A 20,926-nucleotide genomic window follows, 5' to 3' on the forward strand; every position below is an offset into this window, starting at 1 on the left:
ATTTGTTCAATATGGCCTGGTTTGTAATGCAAGTTTAAGTTTTCCAACTGTCTGGAAACATGCAGATCAGCAACGCGGCACAGCATGAACCCAATTTCAGAGTTTTCAGAACAGTGGGATGCAATTTTTGAATGTATTTTTGTGGTCCGGCTTCCCTATTTATAATAAAACAAGTAGCAGTAGGAAGCCCCTCTCTCCACGGGTCCAGTTCTGTAACCACAGTTAGACGAGTTGTCATCCTTATTGTATTGACAGACTCATTGCTGTAACATCATGCCCTGCTGCAGAATCAGGCCCTAAAGACCACAGAGAGCTTGAGGAGGACTTGAACCTTCACTTTGCCCTTCAATGGCACAGTGGGTTTAACGACATTAGCAGATACCCATGGACTCGGGATCTGGCTTCAGTTGAGTAGGAGAAAATAAAACAGGAAGGAATCACACAGAACATAACCCCTAGCAGAAATTCAGGAGATCTATCATACTGCAAGTGCGTGAATTCCTGGGCGTGTTCGGCTGGTTTCAGGGACAGCATCAGAACACCGAGCGACCTTGGGCTGAAGCTCGTCTCTTTCAGCTTTTGTCTTAATGTAGAGGTTGGCGGCAGGGTAGGTTGCGGCATGTCCCAAAGAGAGGACTGCAGCAGAAAAGGGCACCGAATCCTCAACTGGACAGGTGAGGAACCAGGAAAGGCCAGGGCCTGCCTCTGTGTTTTACAGCACTGGGACAAAAAACGGAAACACCCCAACCCAAAATCCCCGTGACCCCGGCCGTACCTCAGCACCCCACGGCCAGCAGGAGTCTATGTGCAGCCGAGCCTCGTGCAGCATCACCTGCCGCTTACCTGAGAGCCCCTGCGGAGCAGCCCCAAGCGCTGAGGTACATCTCCGAGAAAACCCGCAGCCACAGCCCAAACCGGGCCGAAGATGAGTTCCACACAAGCTAAAGCCGGCCCTAGCCGCCCCGTCCTCCACACGGAGGAGCCGCACCGCGCGTCTACACAGAGCGGCCATGTCGTGCGCAGGGCGGGGCCGCCATGTCGTGCCGTGCGCAGGGCTGGGCGGCCACGTGACGCTGTTCCCGGCGCGTGCCGAGCGGGAACGAAGCTCGTCTGCAAACGGCGCGGCAGCAATTGCAGCCGATGGCGCGTTCTGAGGAAACACAGCCTCAGCTGCGCTGACAAGCTGTGCCATGTCCAAAGACCGGTTTTTTTTTTTTGTTTTTTTTTTTTCATTCGAGAAACACAGGTGGCTTCGAACTGCCCTCCTTCCCCTCCACCCTGAGAAGAAAAAAGCAGAGAACTGGAGCCGTGTGCTTTATTCATGCTTCGCACCGCGTGCCTCAGAACAAAGGCAGCTCGGAGCCGTGCCCAGCCCCGCACTCCGTGCCCAACCAACCCTCGGTCCCTCAGCGATCCAGCAGCACCGCTCCTCACAGCCAACGCCCGACCTCTCACAGCTCGCTGCTGCTGCTTAGAACTAATTGAAGTCAAACAAACAAGGCTCGGCTCCCGCTCCGCCCTGCCCACTGCTGACCCCGCTGCGGTGCAATGCGGCCCCTCTCCAGCACGGCTGTGTGACATTTGCCCAGCGGCTTGTCCTGCGAGCAATCAGGAGCCCAAACGCGGGCTGTAATGCGTGGCTGCTGGGATTTCAACTTGCAGCTCCCTTACAGACGAGTAATGCGGTAAGACTTGCTGTCCAATGCGGTGTCTTATTGAAATATCCCAGGCTGCTTCACTTGTCACAGCTGTCGTTTCAGCCATTTGCACTTACGCTGTATTGCTTTCATTACAAAAATAGAAATTTGTGTCCTAAGTGCTGTTACATTACTAATGCTAAATATTTAATTCCCCGGGGCTCTAATTATGGTTGAGCACTGGCAACACTGATTCTACTTTCTAATAACAACTGTAAAAGCAATTTGAGCATTTTTCAATTAATTAAATACATAGTGTACGAGTAACCTCTTGTCATTTTGCCCTCCAGGACCTGTGCTAATTTGTGTGGAATAAAATGTTTTGAAAATTAACTGATATACTAGTCTGATCATTGTTGTTCTATTAAATTACAGCCTGCCAAGCGAGCCTGGTGTAATAGCTACATACAATACAGTTTCCTTATTTATGGTGGTGTAGTGGTTGGTTGGAAAAAAAAAAAAAAAAAAACAAAAAAAAAAAAACACCCACCCAACACACTTCTCAAGCCATTTCCAGAGGCTGTGTTCAGGAAGCCTAATTAGCAGGAAGGAGGCGGTCTATGGGTGCTATCAACAGCAGACTTAGAGCACAGCAACTCTTCAGCTACGAAGCACAAAGCCTCTCTCCGCTTTCCAGACCTTGCTTTCACCTTCTCTCACATCTGAAATTAAAAGTGTTAATTAAATGACTCGATCCTGTAAAACTCCTACGGATTAGTTGGTAGTTTACACTTTAGCACATGGGAATCAACTCGCAATGTTAAAGCAGCACACAAGGAGTTCAGAAACCAATTTTTCATCTTTAACTTTTGCAGAGCCCGGTCTGTCGGATGGGTTTATTAGGATACAGAAACAGCTGAAAATACACAGCTTCTCACTGGCACATTCAGATATAAAACTAGTTCCTACTGCGTATGCTAACAGGATGCTAAAATTAACAAGTGTATATTTTCAGTTTATTTAATACAGCCCTAGAAATATAAGACAACAGTATACTACTGTATCTTACACTTCCCAGTAAGGAACACTTTTTTTTCCTGTATTAAAAATAATGCTAATAATTACAACACTTCCTTTAAAGAATTAGCAAAAAAATGAAAACCCAAACAGATCTTAAAAACTTGTCTGCATTCTTTATTTGTAGCCACCAAATAATATTCTTTTGGCACAGACTTTAATATTGTGTTCTGTTATATTTTATTGTACGTAATAACAGTAAGTCAAACGTAATGCCTGAAAAGTGCTTAGAGTTTAACAGTTTAAATGTCCCAAAATACGGAAGTGAAAGCATGATGGTCTTAAGCCAAATAGCTGTAAGAACAACACAAAATACAGATAATATATGATGCTACTAAGAATTTAAAATAATTAATGCTTAACAAAGCATTTCTTATTAAATAACTGCCACTGGCTTTCCACGCATAAGTTCTGTGATTTAATTATAACTATTTTAAAAGAAGACTTTGGGGGAGGAAAAAAAAAAAAAAAAAAAAAAAATCACCTCCAGCCTCTGTGCTGCTCAACAGTGTGACTCTGCGACTTCCTCTCTCTCAGCGTGGAGATGAAGATGGCCGTGCTTTAACCTGGAAGCGTTCAGAAAACAACAGCATGTTTGCCTTCCCTGCTGTGTCCCTTCCCACTGATCCCAGGCTTCCACCCACCTGGCACCGTCTGGGGCTGGCAGAGGTGTGGCTGCTGCTGACAGTGTCAGCCCGGCGCTGGGCTTGCTGTAAGGAGTCACAGCAGAAGAACCTGGCCTTCCGATATTTTCCACCCCTGCCTGCTCCTTCAGGAAAGCACTTTGCACCCGTACCTACCTAAAGCACGCTTGCTGATAAGGCTGTGTGCTTAGCTGTGTGCAGCACTGGTCATCCACTTCTCACTGCAGCTCAGAGGAGCAGTGTGCTTGGCAGGGTGCTCCACACCGCGAGCTGTGTGAACAAAAGGCATGCAAAGTGAGCTAAGAACTGGCTTGATCTTGAGAGCTATGTGTTTGTGAACTCTGCCTTAAACACGTATTTGTAGTTTTAAAAAAAGGAATGCTAAAGATACTTTTAGACACGAGCTGTTAACAGGAAAGGCAGACTGAGTGTTCTCAAATGGACCTCAAATTGTTCCAGTATGTTGGAAAAAGAAAGCAGAGGAAAGGAAACGGATCGCATCACAGAAAATGACACTGTCAGTAACTGTATCTGTTCAATAGCCATTTTGAGGGATTTCATGTACAATGCACTTAGCCACTCTGTGCTGCAGTTACGAGTCTACTTTTTTCACAACTTGCAAGGCATTACGCATGCAGAACACTGCGCTCATCATTTAAAACAAAACCAAGTCTCCAATTTATGTTACATGAAATTCCTTGCTTGCTACACCAAGCTCTCAGACACTAAGAGCTGCAAGTCAAACTAAGGAGGATTGCAATTCAGTTTAAATAAAGAAACCAACTGCAGGATTCCTCTGGCACCAAGCAAACTAAGATCCTCAGTCAGCATTACAACACTATTTTTTCTCCAGATAAGTAAAAACAGAACATACAATTACTGTCAAATAAAAGTGATCATGTCTCCAGCATTTGTGCAGGTGTGTCTACAAAATGCATATATACAGAAAAAAAAACAAGGGCACGAGCAGTGTATCACAGTCATAGTTCTCTTCCTAAAGACAGTTTTATTTAACAGTGTAAAAATTGAAGTTATCTTTATTCCTATTAAAAGTATCTTTACTTGTCTGACTGGCAATAAATCCTGGAAGCATTCTGCTCACATACTGGGTCTTAAGAACATGCAGCATGTGTCAACTCCAATAAAAGCGGCGCAGTTCTTTAATTACCCCGTTCACCCAGGAGCTGCTCTAACAAAGTATTTTTCCACATGTGTAAAACTGTAAAATAAAATTTAAAAAAAAAAAATCAGTCATCTGTGTGCAATGACTACTCAGCATCTAACAATAATGGATATACTGAAGAACAGAAATGTGAATTATGCCAAGCCTATAATTCTCAGTGACTGACTACAAAGTACTTGTAGGCAGCGTTAAGCCTTTAAAACTCTAACCCTAATCAATCATGAACGTAGAAATAAAAACTTTGTGGCGTTTTATGAAATCTGAAACATCAGTGCACAGCTTTAAGTAATGTTTCTAACTTTTTCTGAATCACACAGCATTCTTCCCACGTCAAATATGTTCTTCTGCATGAAAGCAGGCTTGCACATACACGTCAAAACATAACAACACCACTCTAAACATGAGCTAATTATACCTGGCATTTGGGACCTCACTGATAACATACTGCTTGTCTGAGAGCAGAAGATACCCAAGTTGGCCAAAACCAAAGTTGCACAAGATTCAGAAGTTGAAGCGCAAACAACTGCTTCCCTTCTGCAGTGCCTGTGCCCCTGAGCCTGCTGCTGAAGAGCCACTACCATCTCCCCAGGCTGCACAGAACTTTGAATCGCACGAGTTGCATGCGTTTATTTCAACCTGGGTGACAGCACAGCAACAAAAAGTCCATTAAGAAGAAAAAAGGCAGATAACCGGATGCGATCAACTTGCAATCGCGTTTTGGTGATGTGTTAGTGAATGGGTGCCAGCAAACTGATCTTAGCAGAGAACAAACCTAATTTATACACAGCAGGACGCTGTCAGATTATTTTAAGCCTAATAATTATTTCTAGCAACGAGGCGACATTACACTTTGCAGCAGTGTACAAAAGACAGTTGCTCTGAAAAAAATTCATGTGCTGCTTGATTCATTGGCGCTGGGGTGGATGGATGGATGGAGGAAATAAACCCACCTAAAGCCAATGAAACATCACACTCCTTGGAACCAAGTGCCGCGATATTAAATAGCATTTTTGAGAAAGGCTTGATTGTAGAAGAGAAAAGGTTTGCCAAATTAGTTGGTTTTGTTCCATCTGTCCCAAACGTTTCTGTTGTTGTTTTTAAAGAAAGGATTTACAAAAAGGTGCCTAGCAGTTCAGTGGTAGCTGCCATGCCCCAGCTCTTTGTTACACTGAGGTACCTCCTTCTCTTCTAAGCCAAAAACACAACTAAGGCGACTCAGTCTGAACCCAGGTGTAACAGAAACCACAGAAGCCTGCAAGGAATTCTTCCACCCCACTCAGCCATTTGATCAGGCATACACCTCTGTGAAACCATTTCACATGCCTTCAAAATCCTAAAGTGCTAGAAAATCTGCTATACCTTTTCTGATAATTTCTAATTATTCATTAGTCTTATTAAAAACTTGCACCTTAGACTTTGTCAGTAACTGATCTTTATCCCCATATATCAACATGCATCACCTTGAAAATGTTTTGCTATGTCTCAAATATGAAAGCAATCCTATAAAATCAACTTGCCATGTTACAGATGTACAGACTGTTTTCAGGAATGCGTTGTATTCAACCAAGATTGAACTGAAGTTAAAGGAGTTTGAAAGTGAGAGTACAATGCTATTCAAGAAGTTATGTTTTGTCTAACAGATCTGTGGCAAACATACAGAGAAATCATGTGTTTGTAATAAAAATAAATTATTAAATGCCCAGGATCCTGATATATTCATACAGAATGCAGCAACCACTGAAGAGCCAGAAAGTCTAGTTGAATCCATCCTATTATTTGGAGTATTTATAAGAAAAAAAATATATATGTATATATGTCTGCTGTGAAATTGTATTTTGTTTTCTTTTTAGTGCCACATAAACAATATGACAGTCTTAACTATACTACTTGATCATTTTAAGTGCTCAGACATAAAATTTTACTCATTGGCATAACGTAGCCATGACAGTGCTCTACATAAGACAGATGCTATTTTACAGTACTGGTTTAATTATGTGAAACTATATGGTATTAACACTTGAGTAGATGAAAAGGGTGGTTAGAAAGCCACAAGTATTTCATTAACTATTTTAACATGGGTATGACAATGGCCCATATTAAGATGTGAGGATTCCAGGCTGTCTGAAGGAGCTCTGTAGGCTCAGCCCTCAGCAGCCACAGATGTGTCAGCAGTCCTTGGAAGACACGGTGCTTCACTTCTGAACACAGACAGCTCAGCAGGGGTCTGACCTCAGGTTGTCGTCACAGCACTAAGTGCCTGCAGCTGCCCTCACCTTCACCCTATGGGCTGCTTCAGTGGCAAACTGAGGATTTTGGAAATTACGTGGTTCGCCTCCTTGAGCCACGCATGCACTGAGCACTGCACTGCAAGGAGAGGCTAACATGATTAAAAAACTGTCTGATAGATTAGTTCAAATTTTTTCCTCAGTGTATAGCAGTGCATAGCCAAATTAACTGAAAACTTGGCAGGAAAGCAATAGGCCTCACACAGTCATATCATATCTATTACTTCTTTTCATCACATCATTTTTAAATACTAGCCACTCTAAGTTTATGGACAGTCCCCAGTCTGTGATTATCTGCCTTAGTCCTAAGGCCTAAATCTCATCTCCTCATGCTACTTTTGAGGCCAACACGAGGCTGGGCAACAGCTTTGGTCTGAAGGTACTGTGGTACAGCAGTGCTGCTGTGGATACGCCAGCCAGGGGAAGCTGTTCTCTCCTGCAAAGCAGTGCCATGGTGCTATCCTGATGTGCACCAAGTTCTTCTCCAGATATCATACATTATTTCCCTCCCTTATACATGGCACATGAGAGAGGCCAGTGCACACTTCCTCATTCTCCTGCTCAGAACCAATTAAAAGGTATCGAATGCAGCACCAGCTGAGGTGGAAGCTCAGTTCTTTCTGTGACTGAACTGAATTCTTTTCATCTAGCAGTGCCCCAAGAGGAGACATGAGCAGAGTTGCTGCTCTCAGATTTCTAACTGCTCAGAAAGCCTCTTGTTCTTTGTCTGCCCAAGTCCTGTTAATGGGACAGCACCTACAATCCACAGTCCTCATGCAAAAAGGGCCAGGTTTGAAGAAATGTGTGCTGGCTTTACCCAGAATGCCTCCAGTACCACAGATCATCCATACTGGCACAGGGAACATTGAGAGCTTGCATGTCTCACTGGATTCCTGCCCACACTGCAGGAATCAGGCAGACCAGCAGCAGTGGGTAGAAAGACAGGCTCTGCTGCAGAGGCAAGAGCTCTTCCCTTTTCTCTAAAAGCTAGTCAGGTCACCAAGTGTCAAAAGCCTTCTTTCAAGGCATGTAGTGGTTAAGGCCACCTCTCTGATGAGTGTGTTCACACAACAGTGTGTTTGCTGAGATGGAAGCATCCGCACCATTCAAGCATCTTTAGCACAGAGGATTTCCTGAAATCACCATCCTGTCAGCTACACACACTCACACCACCTCTCTTCACTCACATTGAACAGTACGAGTCACAGAGCAAAGGTTTACTTTACATTATCCAGTGTGGCTCTGAAACACAAATATTACTCATAACATGCTTCACAGCTTTCCAACAGGTCAAGTTTTTACCTTAGAGATGCAGCTGCACCTGCTGAAAACACCAAACCACCACCAGCTCCACAACTCCCCTGTTGGTGACACCCCTTCCCAGGTAAGCCATTGGTGCAGCTGGTCTGTGTGCTTCCTGCTCTTCCATCAGAATGACCCGGGCCAGCAGTAACCAGCATGTGATAACATGATCAGCTTGGGCTGAATTAATTCTGGGTGTGCTCAGGAAAACAGTTCAACTTCCTTGCTTAGTGAGAGCAATAACCTACAAAAAAGAGAGCAAGCAAGTTTGCATGAAGCCTCCTTTATAACCAGCACAGCTGCTGCAAAGGAGGCTGTATCTCTTGCCTTCTGTGAAGTTAATCCCAACAGTTTAAAGCAGGCTGGTGGAGGAAAAAAAAACAAAAACAACACAAAAACAATCACAATACATACGAATCTGAAATTACTCTAAAATACAACTCCAAGGACACATTGGTTCCAGTAGAGTCAAAATATAAGCCAGATGCAATATATGGAGTTACAGTTGAAAAGACTGCGCAGAGTAAGTAAAAGTTAAAAATTCTTGATTTGGTATAACATGACATTCCCAGCAGTTTGTCTCTCCTCCCAGTAATTGTGTTTTGGCAATGCACATATTCACAACATCATTGCACAAGACACTTGCAATTGGGGGAAAAAAAAAAGCAAAGGAAGTAAAGCACCTTTCTTTGTAATGCTGTCATTCTGAAAACTAAATAAGATTTTACAGAGAGGTAAAATATGCTGATCAAAACATGGAAGGACAAAACCTGATTCATTCCTTATTTGTTCAAGAATTACTAAGAAGAAACACTTTGCAGGAGGCTAGGGCAACAGTACTTTAGACAATAACAAATTGAGTGTTGTAAGAATAACTGTTTCATTGGAGAAAGAAAAAAGAAACTCTGGCAAGAGAACTTCTCACATGGCATTCAACAGATTTTCAAATAAATGAGTGAGGTATGCAAGTTCAATTAGTTCAGAAATAAAGACCTTCCAGCAGTTTACCATAATGACGACATTGTACAGAAAGAGACAATAACTCTTTGTATCCTAAAAATTGTCAGTTTTGTTTTACAAAGATAGCTTCCAAAAGCATCTTGTCATGACAGTCAAGTTTTGAGGTAAAAAAACAACCTGTCATTTGATAAAATGATGAAATTAACTGTCATGAGAACCACTTACACACTCCTCTTTCCTGCTATCCTTCTCATCTTGGCAGCAACTGATAAGAAGATTTCAGGGAGGTTTGGTCATCAATGGCAGGATCTAGAAGAGAAAGTTTTACATACAGTTAGCATTCTTACTCACAGCTTCTAGTTACTGCATTTCACTAGCTTGCACTTCATTAGTTTCCTTCTGCCAGTGACATGAGCTCAATGGACAAACTATTTCATACAAATCACTGCTCTCTGCTGCAATTGCACCTTGCTCCATAAAAACATTGCCTCTTAATAGTGCATTCAGAGGTAACATTTACACAGCCCTGTTATCTACTATGAATTGTCAACATGAGCCAACGTGTTAGCCAGTAGGAATCACACATCACTCATTATCACACAGCTCATTACTTAGGGCACATGGCTGAACTTGAAGCTGTTACACTGCTATGTAACTTCTAAAAAGAAAAAGAAAAAAAAACAACAAACAAACAAAAACATCATGGAAAAAAGAGCAGAAACAGATGCAACGGCTGCCAGAATTGAAGAGCTCCCACAGCATGTTTTCCCAAAACCATTACCTGAGATTTTGTTTAGCTAAGCAAGCAGCTTCATGGACTGGTCAGTGAAAAGACCTGAGCTTTGTATCCCCAGAAGGCTGCAGGACAACCGAGCTTCCAACAGAGTAATTGTATTCCCACAGTAAAGCCATCACAGTGCACCTCCAGATTTCTGCAGCTCACAGCAGATCTCTAGTTGGCTTCTGTCTTTTCTGCCTCCCACACACAAAGCACCTCACATCAACTGGCCCTAAGAGGCAGCTGAGTTCTTCACGCCTAGAACACTTTCATGCAAACAGCTTCTGCTTTCTTCCACCTTTCTTTCTCCAGTCCACGCTACCATGCAGTCACTGCACTGATGTAACAGCTGCACTTTCTCCTACTGCCCTGCAGCAGTACATCCACTGATCTGATGAGAGGAAGAGAGGGTCTTCATCCCCACAGCAACCTCACTGCCTTTCGGACAGCGACTTGCTTCCTTTTTCATGCCGAGCACTGTAAGGACAGAGCATATGGTCCTTCGAAGGGACATCAAATAAATATGACAGGTCAGTGCAATCATCATATTGAGTGAATTCAAATGATGCCGTATCTAAAATGAAGCGTCTGTGCATTATAAAGATTCAAAGCCCCCTACCCTTCATCCCCCTTTGAATTATTTATGAATTCTGCAACTCCAGCTGTTGCCACCAACACAAGGACATTACCTCATTTTGGGAATGACATTTCATACTAAAAGATAAGTTAAAACAAACAAACACAAAGACATTGGAGCTTCCTTAAAAAAAAAAAAAAAAAAAGAGGAAAACATAACAGTTCTTTCCCCAGCGCTGAAAATAGTCAACCATCAGTTAAGCTCTTGTTTCTCAACTTGTTTCCATAATTCCAAATGCAGATTTCAACATTCATGCATTAACTCAGCCATTCACTTTTAGCCACAGCAGCTAGGCTAGATCCCTCAAAGCACTGTGGGCCCTCCTCATAGATTTTTATGGCTCTCTAACAGTCCCCCATACACCACATACCACTATACCAACTGAAAGCTTTTAGTACATAATGTGGTCTTTCTAAAAAAAATGCTAATACTCTATATGCAAGCCTTTTTCAATGAAAAATCATTTGTGTGTTAATTATAAAAACAGAAAACAGCAATTTCAATACATCAAGTTTACGGCACAAGGGATAGATATCAACTGGTGCTGACCACTTACAGACCATTTTTACTCAGGTGCCATGACATATTAGTCCTTGGACTTCAGAAAAGAGTGTCTGGAGTTGGGAGGTGTCAGGGAGTTTGATGCCTATCACCCACATCTCCGTGTCTTCCCCCATCCTGCACCATTTAGAGACATATGACCCCTAATTATTAACCCAAACTTATATTCAGTCCTGCATGACTTAACTGTTGGTTCTGCTCTGCCACAAATTAGATTACTCCATTTTTACCCATTAGCATTATTTCATAGTTTTCTCCTTTACTTTCACCTACTGAACTGAGTTTACGTCCTGCTGGCAGGAGATTTCAAATGCTACCAACAAGCATTTGAGATTTGGGGGTCTTAGTTTGTTTTCTCTTCATTACTCACCTGAAAGCAGCCTGGCAATTGCAGCGGTTCTAATGCTAAATGGAGACATGAAGAAACGTAAGAGCTTCCAAGTTCCCATCACCAGAAATCTCTGGTATCACACACAGAGCTCACAAGCCATTTGTCTGCTTCCTGCAGCCAAGGAGGCACCGTTTGGCCTTAGTGCCAAGTATGTCGTTCAGGCCTGAACCGGAACGCCATGCAGGCAGGTATTTAACAAGCAAACATGTCCTGGGGAAAGGCAGCAGAATGAGCTCCCTGGCCTGCGAGTGAAACAAGCCAGTGACGTTCAAGAAAAGCCCACTTTGGTTCAGCAGGACCTCCAGCAGTATCTGCTTTTGTTCACTTTGGTATCACTGAGCTCATGCAGTGTTATCCAGGAAAAGCAGATGTGGCTAAAACAAACATTTATTTGCCCTTCGGACTGCAATAGATCTGGCACCCAGCTCTGATCTGTCTCCCTTTTCCTTACTACTGTGGGAAAGCTACCCAACAGCGGCCTTCCCTTCCCACCTCCTGCTGGAAGCCAGAAAAAACAAAAGGAACAGAAATACAGAAGACAGTCAGACAGTTTGGGATGGCCAAAGCTCTACTGATCAGTTTAATGTTCCCAGCTGAACCCCAGCCTGCAAAAGCCCCCGGCGAGGTTATTACTTTCATCATTAATAACACACCAGTATTTTGCAAACCCCTGGTGTTACGCACAAAACCTCTCAGACTAAACACCCTTCTGCAAATTAACAGATTATAAAAACCAGGAACATCTCTCAGATTCCAGGGTTGGCATTTAATTCACAATGCCACAGGTTCTCAAGTGAAATAACTTTCTAGCTGTGCTAGAGGATGACATTTGCAAAAATCACGTTTATTGGAAGACATTCTTCTGAAGATTTTCACAAGCTACTTGGATGCAACTGAAGTCGCCCCTCAGAAAATAAGGGAAGTCATCTTTGTGCCCAAACACGCTCACTAAAGGCTCCTGGCTACAATATCATTTCATAATTGACACGTTGCACACAAACACCAACAAAATGTCATTCGGTGTAAGCCTGCGTTACACAGTTGCTTATACCCAGTGTTGTGCAGTGCTCCCAAATACAAATGACAAATTGATCCTTTCCTATGACAGTTTTTTTGGCATTCAATATTTTTAACAGTAAGAAAATTGCACCCCAACATGGTCTTTAATCTAATCCTTACCCTGAACAATTGAAGTACATCCGTATTAATCTATTAGATGCTTTCCCACACCACACCTATGGCACTGCATAAATTACTGTAATATAAATGAATTACTGCTTGAAAATTCCCATTCTGTAAGGAACACACAGTGTTACAAGGCACCAGAAAGAAAAATGTGCGCTATGGTAACTAAGTTTTATAACACAGTATATCTAGCTTCTCATAAAGCAGCTATCCAAAATTGTTAAAGGACGAGAATATTAGAGCGATCATATAGAACAAACATCAATATGTCTGAGAAGTCAATAATATGAAATTAAATCTACAGTTTATTTAGATACATTTCCATGCTCATATATGCGGAATCCACTTTAAAAATGCCATTAGGCTAGCTGAAGAATATTACTGCTGAAGACATTAACACCAACAGTAATTCTATCTCTGCCCTGGATAACTTGCATTTTTCTCTTTCACCATCTGATCTGCTGAACTGCACGGAGGAAGGAGCTTGAAGAAAATAAGCAGTCAGACAAGCACCAAAAAACCAGCAGCTACGTTCTTCATGCTGCATATTGCTGCTGTTTCAGTACGACTTGTTTAAAGCTGCACAATTGCACTACCTAACAGTAAAGAATGAAAAGCTTCTTGCTACAAGCTAAAAAGAAAGTCTTTACCGTGCTCCTTGAAGAGCTCATTTTCACATTACTCAGGCTTCATTATGCTGAATCAATATTCGTTTAGTCACTGGGGTTATTGACATATTTTAAAATAAAAGTATACCCTTCAGCTACTGCACTCATTACGGGTAATTTGTCTTGTCAGGGAGCAGGGAATATTATCCCAGTCTTTCAGGGGCTGACAGCCCATGGAAATACCTCCCCTTGGTTACAACTGTAAATAATTTTAAGGTAAAATATTGAAAAATCAATGACTGTTTCCTGCAATCTGTCACAAACAAATCAATCATAATCTCTGCAGCCAGGGAGTATGATTCAAAGGAGATGAGAGCAGATGAAATGAGAGATTCCAGCCAAGAATTACAAAATCACTTCACATAATGGTGTCATCATTTAAACACTTAGCAGCCACTGCAACTGCCACTCATAACATCCAGTTGGACAGAACCCCAAGGAAGAGGAGGTAAAACGCCATTGCTGTTATGCAAACAAACTTTCATTTAAACGGTGCACCGTTAGCAAATAGCACAGAAATAACAGCTAGGCTTGTCTCTCCACAAAAGCTCTAAAATGCTTTTCTTTCTCAATGGCAGAGTCTCTATAAGTTAGCCTCTCAGAATGCAAAGTGTTTTAAAACAAAAGTAGGCTTTGCAACAGGCACGCAGTGATATCTGGTCCTATCGCTGCTTCTGAAAATATTTCCATCTCCTTCAATCCAAATTGCTCCTAACAGAATTACACATCAAATTCTCCGGAGATCAAGAAAGGAAAATTGTCTGGAGTACCTTGGTCTTTTAAAGACCAATAAGGATTTCAATGCTTCTTTGTCCTCTCCATATCACATTTCACATCTAATTTTCATTAAGCACAAACCAACTCAACTTTAGCGTAGGTAACCACGGCAGAATACGGGCCAGGGGGAGAGAGTCATAACCTACATAAATTAATTGCCAGCATATTTGCAACTCGCACTCAAAGAGATTAACTGTTGTGTATGGAATTACATTTGTATAAAGGATCAATTTATACGTAAAGAATTAACTACTGCGTGGTCAAAACGCTACAAACCGCTCTTCGTAAATGTGAATCACTCTATTTTGATAGAATACTGCTAATACTGGGGCAGAAATCATTCCCTCGTTCACCCCCAGCCTCAGCCCAGACTGCATTTCCACGCTGACACGGCAGTGCACCAGACACGTCTCTGCAGATCGGTTACGATCAAACAGCAGACAGGACGCAATCGTTGTTGTGCAACCGCAACCGTGGGCCAAAGCCTCGTGTTCCTCACACAAACAAAATTCCCAAGCGCTCATGGAGCGCCCCACTTCAGAGCCTATAATTTGAGCTCTTAATCTTTAATGCGCAGAGCTCGTTATCACATATTCATTTTAATCACATTAACCTTACCAACTCGTGTTTCCAAGTGTTTATCTTGCAACTGTAAGAACTGTAAGACTAAGGAAAAAAACGCAATCAAAAGACGGAATTATTTCCTCTTTCCTTGCAAAGAATATATATACACTCTTTACAGTCTTTTCAAAATACGAAAGAATAGGGCATATTCTACATCTAAGCAAGCCTCTCCAAGACAGGCATTCCTTTCATGTAGGTTTTAAGTCTTTATCTTCTACATGGAAAACACACATCTCTAAGACTAACTCTTTATTGATACACATCAAAATCAATGTTGTTTGTAGCAAGCTAGAGAGACTCTCTTCTGAGCAAAATAAACTATTAAGAAAGAAACTAAATTCTCAGGCCAGAAGAACCCATTACTGCCTTCGAGACTAACCAAGTGCAAGAAAACTGCACGTATGAGCTGAGAAGTCAATCAACTTCTCCTGGGGAAAGGCCCCTCTATTGTGAAAGGAAAGCAGGGGGTGGGGAAAAAAAAAATTAAAATAAAGAAAGAGCAGCTCCTAGAAGCGAATTGCAATACCACACTACGGAGGGCATCGCTCCCCTGGACAAAATCTCAAATGAAGCCATCCGACAGAGACAGCCTCAGCACCACCAGCCCTTTTCAATCTCCTCACTGGCCACCAGACCAGAGAGAGACCCCACTCACCACACGCAATGCCTTCAGCACAGCACAGTGCTTCTCTGCCCCAGCGCCGCTCCCCTGAGCCACGCTGTTATTGCTCATGGCCATTAGCCAATTAGGTGGGTCAAGAATCACAGCAGACAGATGAGATCCATTCCTCCTGCACGCCAGTTCTCCTATTTGCAAAAAAGAATGCAATGACTCTTTCCCAGCATCGTAAGGCACTTAATATTAGTAATAATTCAGTCAGTCACATCTCCTGGACAACACTATCAAATCCTTTTATGCAATATTTGAGACTCATTGGGCTCAGAAGGGAGAACTCCCAGTTTCAAAGTGGAAAAGGCTCATGGATTCCATCTTTGGAGGCAAGGGGTCCCAGAGGGCTGCGCTGCAGCAGGCAGCACACAGCAGCTCCCAGCAAAGGATCCCTGAGAAGGAAGAGCAGCACATGCTGCAGCACCACAGACAAATGGATATTTCTTAGGTCAGCACTGTGAGTGTTATTTTTGCTGGACAAAGTATTAAGTTACTGTAGCAGCTGAGAACTATGAAGGACAATGGATATGTCTTTCTGGTCAAGAATAAGAATAACTTATTGAATAAAAAGGTACTGTTCTTCATTGTGACTTTCTCAAGCCATACAAGAACTTGCAGACAGCACTGCAGAAATAAACGATGCTGGCTTAAAGATAAGCTAACAGCACTTCCTCTAGTGCCTAGTTCCCCCATTTACTGTTCTTACTCATACTGTTTATTTAAGCCACCAGTCTATGTACATTTATTAAAAGCAGTTCCATATGATCCATGACCAATAATGTGGTGCATAATCACAGTTACAGCATTCAGTCTTACTGATAAAATTTAACTATTAGCAACACTCTCTACCTAATGGCGTTTACAAAATCTTCATGTTTAGGTGCTCTGAAACGAGGACTCTTCTTCCATCCATGAACTTCTGCACTGCTTAAACCAGTCTCCCTGAACTCATCTAGAGAGAAAAAAAAAAAGAAAAAGAGAAAACATAATTATTACAACGTTTACCATCTGCACCATACGACGGTCTTAAAAGAAACAGGACTAACACTGGAAACGTTATTTCTGCTTCTGGTTAGAGACAGAACCCAGTAGCACAAAGGACAGTGCCACTATTGCAGTGCTTTACTTAATGAATCATTTTGCACGCAGAACAAATCACTTCGGATTAGCTCTGAATAGGACTTCACATGGCTAGAAATTGCTGCAAGCCCAAGTGTATTCTGGCTTTGTGCAAGTCTCCTCCTGCATTCAGGTGTGCTTGCTGGGGTGGAGTGCTGGATTTGTTCTCCCCATCACAGACCTCTCTGCTTCTCCTCTTGGCTGTGCTCTGCCAAGGCAAAGCACGGACATGGGGAGAACAGGGAAAGGGAATAATAACAAAGGAATAAAAGAATTATCTCTAACTGGGACAGATTTCCCTTACAACTTAGGGTAAAGGACGGAGCAACACAAGGGTCACTTCATCCACTGATCCAACATGCATGTCAAATCCCACACACACCATGTTATTACCACATCCCACTGGTGGATGTTGGTTCTGTGTTGCCTAAGAGTTGCATTGTAAATAAAGCCATACAGCAACCAAAGGTCTGGGGAATACGGAAACTTATTGGCATTTAATTAATAAATCAGTAATAGAATGAATAATTTGCTTTTGCTTGAAAACACAACAGTCTAATAAGTGATATGTGTATGGCCAACAGCTTAAATCTGAGTATTTCCAGGAAATGCAAAGGGTTCCAGTCAGGCAAACAGAGGCACAGAGGTTACACACGCAGACACATCCCGGCCATATGATGTGCCACAGGCTGAATGAGGAAACAGGCTGGGATTGCAGACTCCTTGCTCCTTTCCTGCCACCAAGTCTCCCCCCTCATCTTCTCGGTCCATCTAAAGCTCCTCAGCCATCCTGCAGCCTCTCAAATAACCACACAAGTTTCCTTGGTGTCAGTTCAATAGCACCGTTTATAGCACAGAGGATATCACCTGAAGTTTAATCAAAGCAAGAAATTAAATACTGAAATAAACTTAAGAAAAAGCAAAGAGCAAGCAGAACAAAAGTGCCTTACAAGTGTCTTTTCCAACCCAGAGCTGTCTCCTTCCCAAGAGACATCCCTGCATCCTGGAGCACAGAGAAGCTGCGCTCCTTCCCAGCCAGGCAGCCAGCACAGAGCAATTCCGGCACTGTTAATATCATAAAGAAGTTGTAGGCATCTTTTTATAATGACAGAGTATTCTTAATAAAAGCTTCAAGCAGGTTTTACAGCTGCATATTATCCAATGAAACCAGTAATAAACAGCACTGTAGCATTATTTAGTGCACCTCCAATACGCCAAGAGTCACAACCTCGGCGTTATTTATCGCGCTGGCTGCAGCGATAGCTCTCAGCTCTGCAGTAGCAGCCATAGCCATGCTGTCCCAGCACACCACCATCTGGATATTGATACTTCGTTATGGGATATGAAAGAAGAGCTTAGTTACCTAATGCAGCTTAATTGAAAACAGAAGACCTAAATACTACGCCATGCATTATTCTGTACAAAATTAAACGCAAAGGGCATGAAAAGTTTCACGGATGCCAGCACAGAAATGTTTCAGAGGTAAACGCATTCTTGATATGTGACAGAAATGCTGAGAAACACTGAAAAAGCTGTGCTTATGGAAAGAAAAAGCTGTGAAATGCCTCCTTCAGGAGGAGCAGGAGATCAATCGGTCACGAGTTTGTTAGCACAGTGCAATCCCTGTTACCTGGATCCAGCCTGCCTCTGTGCTTTGAAACAATGATTTATATGAAGGGAGAGAAAACAAAAAAACAAACAAAGAAAAAGATGATGATGCTGGTTCTGTGCAGCACACATTCATTTGATCTGCAGAAAACAGCTTCAAGAATCATTTGCATCTGTATCCATACGAAAGAAAATGGAAAGGTTGTTCTCTGATTTCTGTTAACATTCAGACTGTTACAAGGGGTTCTCTGGTCGCAGGACTAGGAAGGTTGCCTCACCAGCTGTCACCAATACCAGAACTGCAAAAAATACACTCCAACAGAGGTAAAGGCACAAGGCAGCCCGGTAAAACACAGAGCCGTGTGAACACAGCGCTGCCATTAGGAGCCGGCTGCCTGCACACCGCTGCGCCCTGGGACAGGTGCGGCCCCACTGCAGCCCTGTGCTGGGAAGGCACCTTGCACGGAGCACAGCCACCCCTCACCTGCAGCTCCTTTGGCACTGGGAGGCAGCTGCCAGCAGAGATGGCTGTTGGAAGGGAAAACTGGGTGGGTGAGACAAAAAGGAGCAGGTTTTCTTTTTTTTTTTTTCCCCTCCCCTTCACTAAGCCAATCACATTTACCACATATGCCCAAGGAACTGTAAGCAAAATTAACCTTAAAGACATATTTAACTTAGTCCGTATCACGGCAGCAAATTCAAGCAAATCGCAGCGTTTGATCTCATTACAAGAAACTTCAAGGAAACAGAAACAGCAGCTCAGGTTTTCCCATGGCACTGCTGGGATTGCTGGAGCTCTGTGCTCTGTACAGCCGCTCTGGGCTCTGTACTCATGCATGTTTTTATTGCACACACCAAACAGGTTTTTTGGTGCAATTAAAAAAGGATAAAGAGTGATAATCAGCTTCTAACAAACAGAAAGATTTTGCCTGCAAAGGTCTGCTGAAGAAAACAAGGCAGAGATCTGCCTGTGTTGTCCTGTCCCGACTGCAGGCACGACGAAAATGTACCAGGGTCTGAGTGGGAGCAGAGCACTAACAGGTAGAGTGCAGGGACATAGGGAGAGCTCCCCAAAAACCACGCCATGCTGAGAGCCGTGCAGGACTCACACTGCATGCACAGCACCTCCCAGTACCCCACTTGGGGCAGCAGCTGCAAGCACAGCACTGCTTGCAGGGCAGCCTGCAGCTCACTGCCAGAGCATTGTGTGGGAGGTTTTAGCTCCTGTACACTGAGTTCTCCGTTGGTTTAACAGCACAACGTGAGCTCCTCACCACTCTGCAGTTAATTAGTTTTAAGTATTGTAAAAGTTGTTCCATGGTACTATAAAGGTGAGAAAAGTAAAATATTTTTTCTTTACAATTTGAAAAATATATATATATATGTATGTATATACACATATGCACAGATACCTAAGTTTCGTTCTGTTGCTAATGCAAGTTGCTTGTACCTTTAAATGCATGACATAAAACTCTCCTAGCTGTCAATTTCTCCTGCAGCCCAAAGTCTCCCTATGTGGCTCATAGGGGCAGCCTCAGACACAAGGGCTTTTCCCAGGGCTTCCAGGCAATGCGGTCCCAAACTATGGGGCAAACAGATCATCCAGCATGAGTCTGGTAGGTGAGGAACTGTGATACAGAAATACCAGAAAGGGGCTGTGAAATCACCTCCCTCTCTCTGCAATATGGAAAAAGGGAAAAAAAAAAAAAAAAAAAAAAAGCTGAAGTGATCTCCTTGTGCATCTCTCTTCATGATTCATGCTGAAAGATGACATTTTCTCCGGATCTTAATTAAGATAACGATGCACACCTGTGCCGGCACCCTCTGCCAAGGCGGCGTTATCCATCAGCGTCTTTTAAGCGCACTTCAAAAACAAATAAAAACACGCGCGCAAACAAATAAATAAACAAAAAATCGCGCTGCTTCTTCCTCACTGCGTTTCGCATCCGAGACAGCCGCACCTGCCAGGGCCGCCACAACAGCAGGCTGCTCGGACGCTGGCGCTGGGGCAGCGCTCACAGCGAGGCGCTCCGCGCGTCCGGCGCTGCCGGCAGGGAAAGCGGCGCCCGGCTGCGTCCGCACGTCCCGAAAGGGAGCGGCGGAAAGCAAAGGCGCGGCTCCGGCACCGTGGCGCTTCGACCCCGCGCTCGGCGCCGCCCGGGACAGAAAGTTGAGCGGCCGAGGAACCGCGATAACAAACCGCCGCAAACAACGCGGGCAGAGCGGGACGCAGCCCATACTCGGGGTGCACCTCCCGCCGAGCGGGCCGCGTAAATACAGCGGGAAACGGAGATGTCCCTCCGCAGCGAGCCGCGCGGGGCGGAGGTGACGCCGCAGAACCGCCACGAACGGAGCGCTCGGATCCCCGCGCCGCGCGGCCTTACCGCGTCCTGAGAGCCCCGCTCCTCTCAGCGCTAGGCGGGGCGGCGGCGGCCGGCGCGGAGGTCCCGCGCGGCTGCCTCGCCGGCAGAGGGCGCCCCGAGCACCGGGGCAGCGGGGCCGTGGGCAGCGGCGCCGCCGTGTCCCGCTCCGGTCCTCACCTGCGGCGGGCAGGAGCCGCCCGTCCCGTCCAGCAGCGCCTCCGCGCGCCGCCCTGTCAGCGCCGAGCTCCCGCATGCCGCCGGCGCCCCGCCGCTGCCCCGCCTCGTTCTACCCCCCGCGGAGCGACGGCTCCGCCAGCCAACGGGAGGAGGAGAGGGACGGCCGGCCGTGGGGAGACGGCCAATCGGATGGCGGGAGGGGCGGGGGCGGGCCCGGCGGCAGCGGGGCCCGCCGGGAAGTGTAGTGCGGGCCACGCCCGCCCCGCCTGCGGCGGTGCCC

At 44.3% G+C, this 20,926-nt stretch overlaps 1 long non-coding RNA gene across 5 annotated transcripts; it reads right to left on the reverse strand.

The window, feature by feature from the left end:
* Positions 1–2,187: 2,187 nt before the first annotated feature.
* Positions 2,188–20,715, reverse strand: LOC122183321. 5 transcript variants are annotated; one of them, XR_006180222.1, is made up of 8 exons: positions 20,647–20,715; positions 16,229–16,331; positions 15,365–15,516; positions 9,870–10,366; positions 9,314–9,397; positions 8,129–8,372; positions 3,199–3,628; positions 2,188–2,359 (listed from the first exon to the last, which is right to left on the reverse strand). It is a non-coding gene; the product is annotated as an uncharacterized LOC122183321 (long non-coding RNA). The 5 variants fall into 5 exon arrangements; XR_006180225.1 differs by having other exon boundaries at positions 3,199–3,280; positions 3,359–3,628; positions 9,314–10,366; XR_006180223.1 differs by lacking the exon at positions 9,870–10,366.
* Positions 20,716–20,926: the final 211 nt, after the last annotated feature.

Source organism: Lagopus leucura, unplaced genomic scaffold, assembly GCF_019238085.1.
Source record: "Lagopus leucura isolate 7727_CA_CO unplaced genomic scaffold, USGS_WTPT01 Super-Scaffold_100017, whole genome shotgun sequence".
Taxonomy (NCBI): Eukaryota; Metazoa; Chordata; class Aves; order Galliformes; family Phasianidae; genus Lagopus; species Lagopus leucura.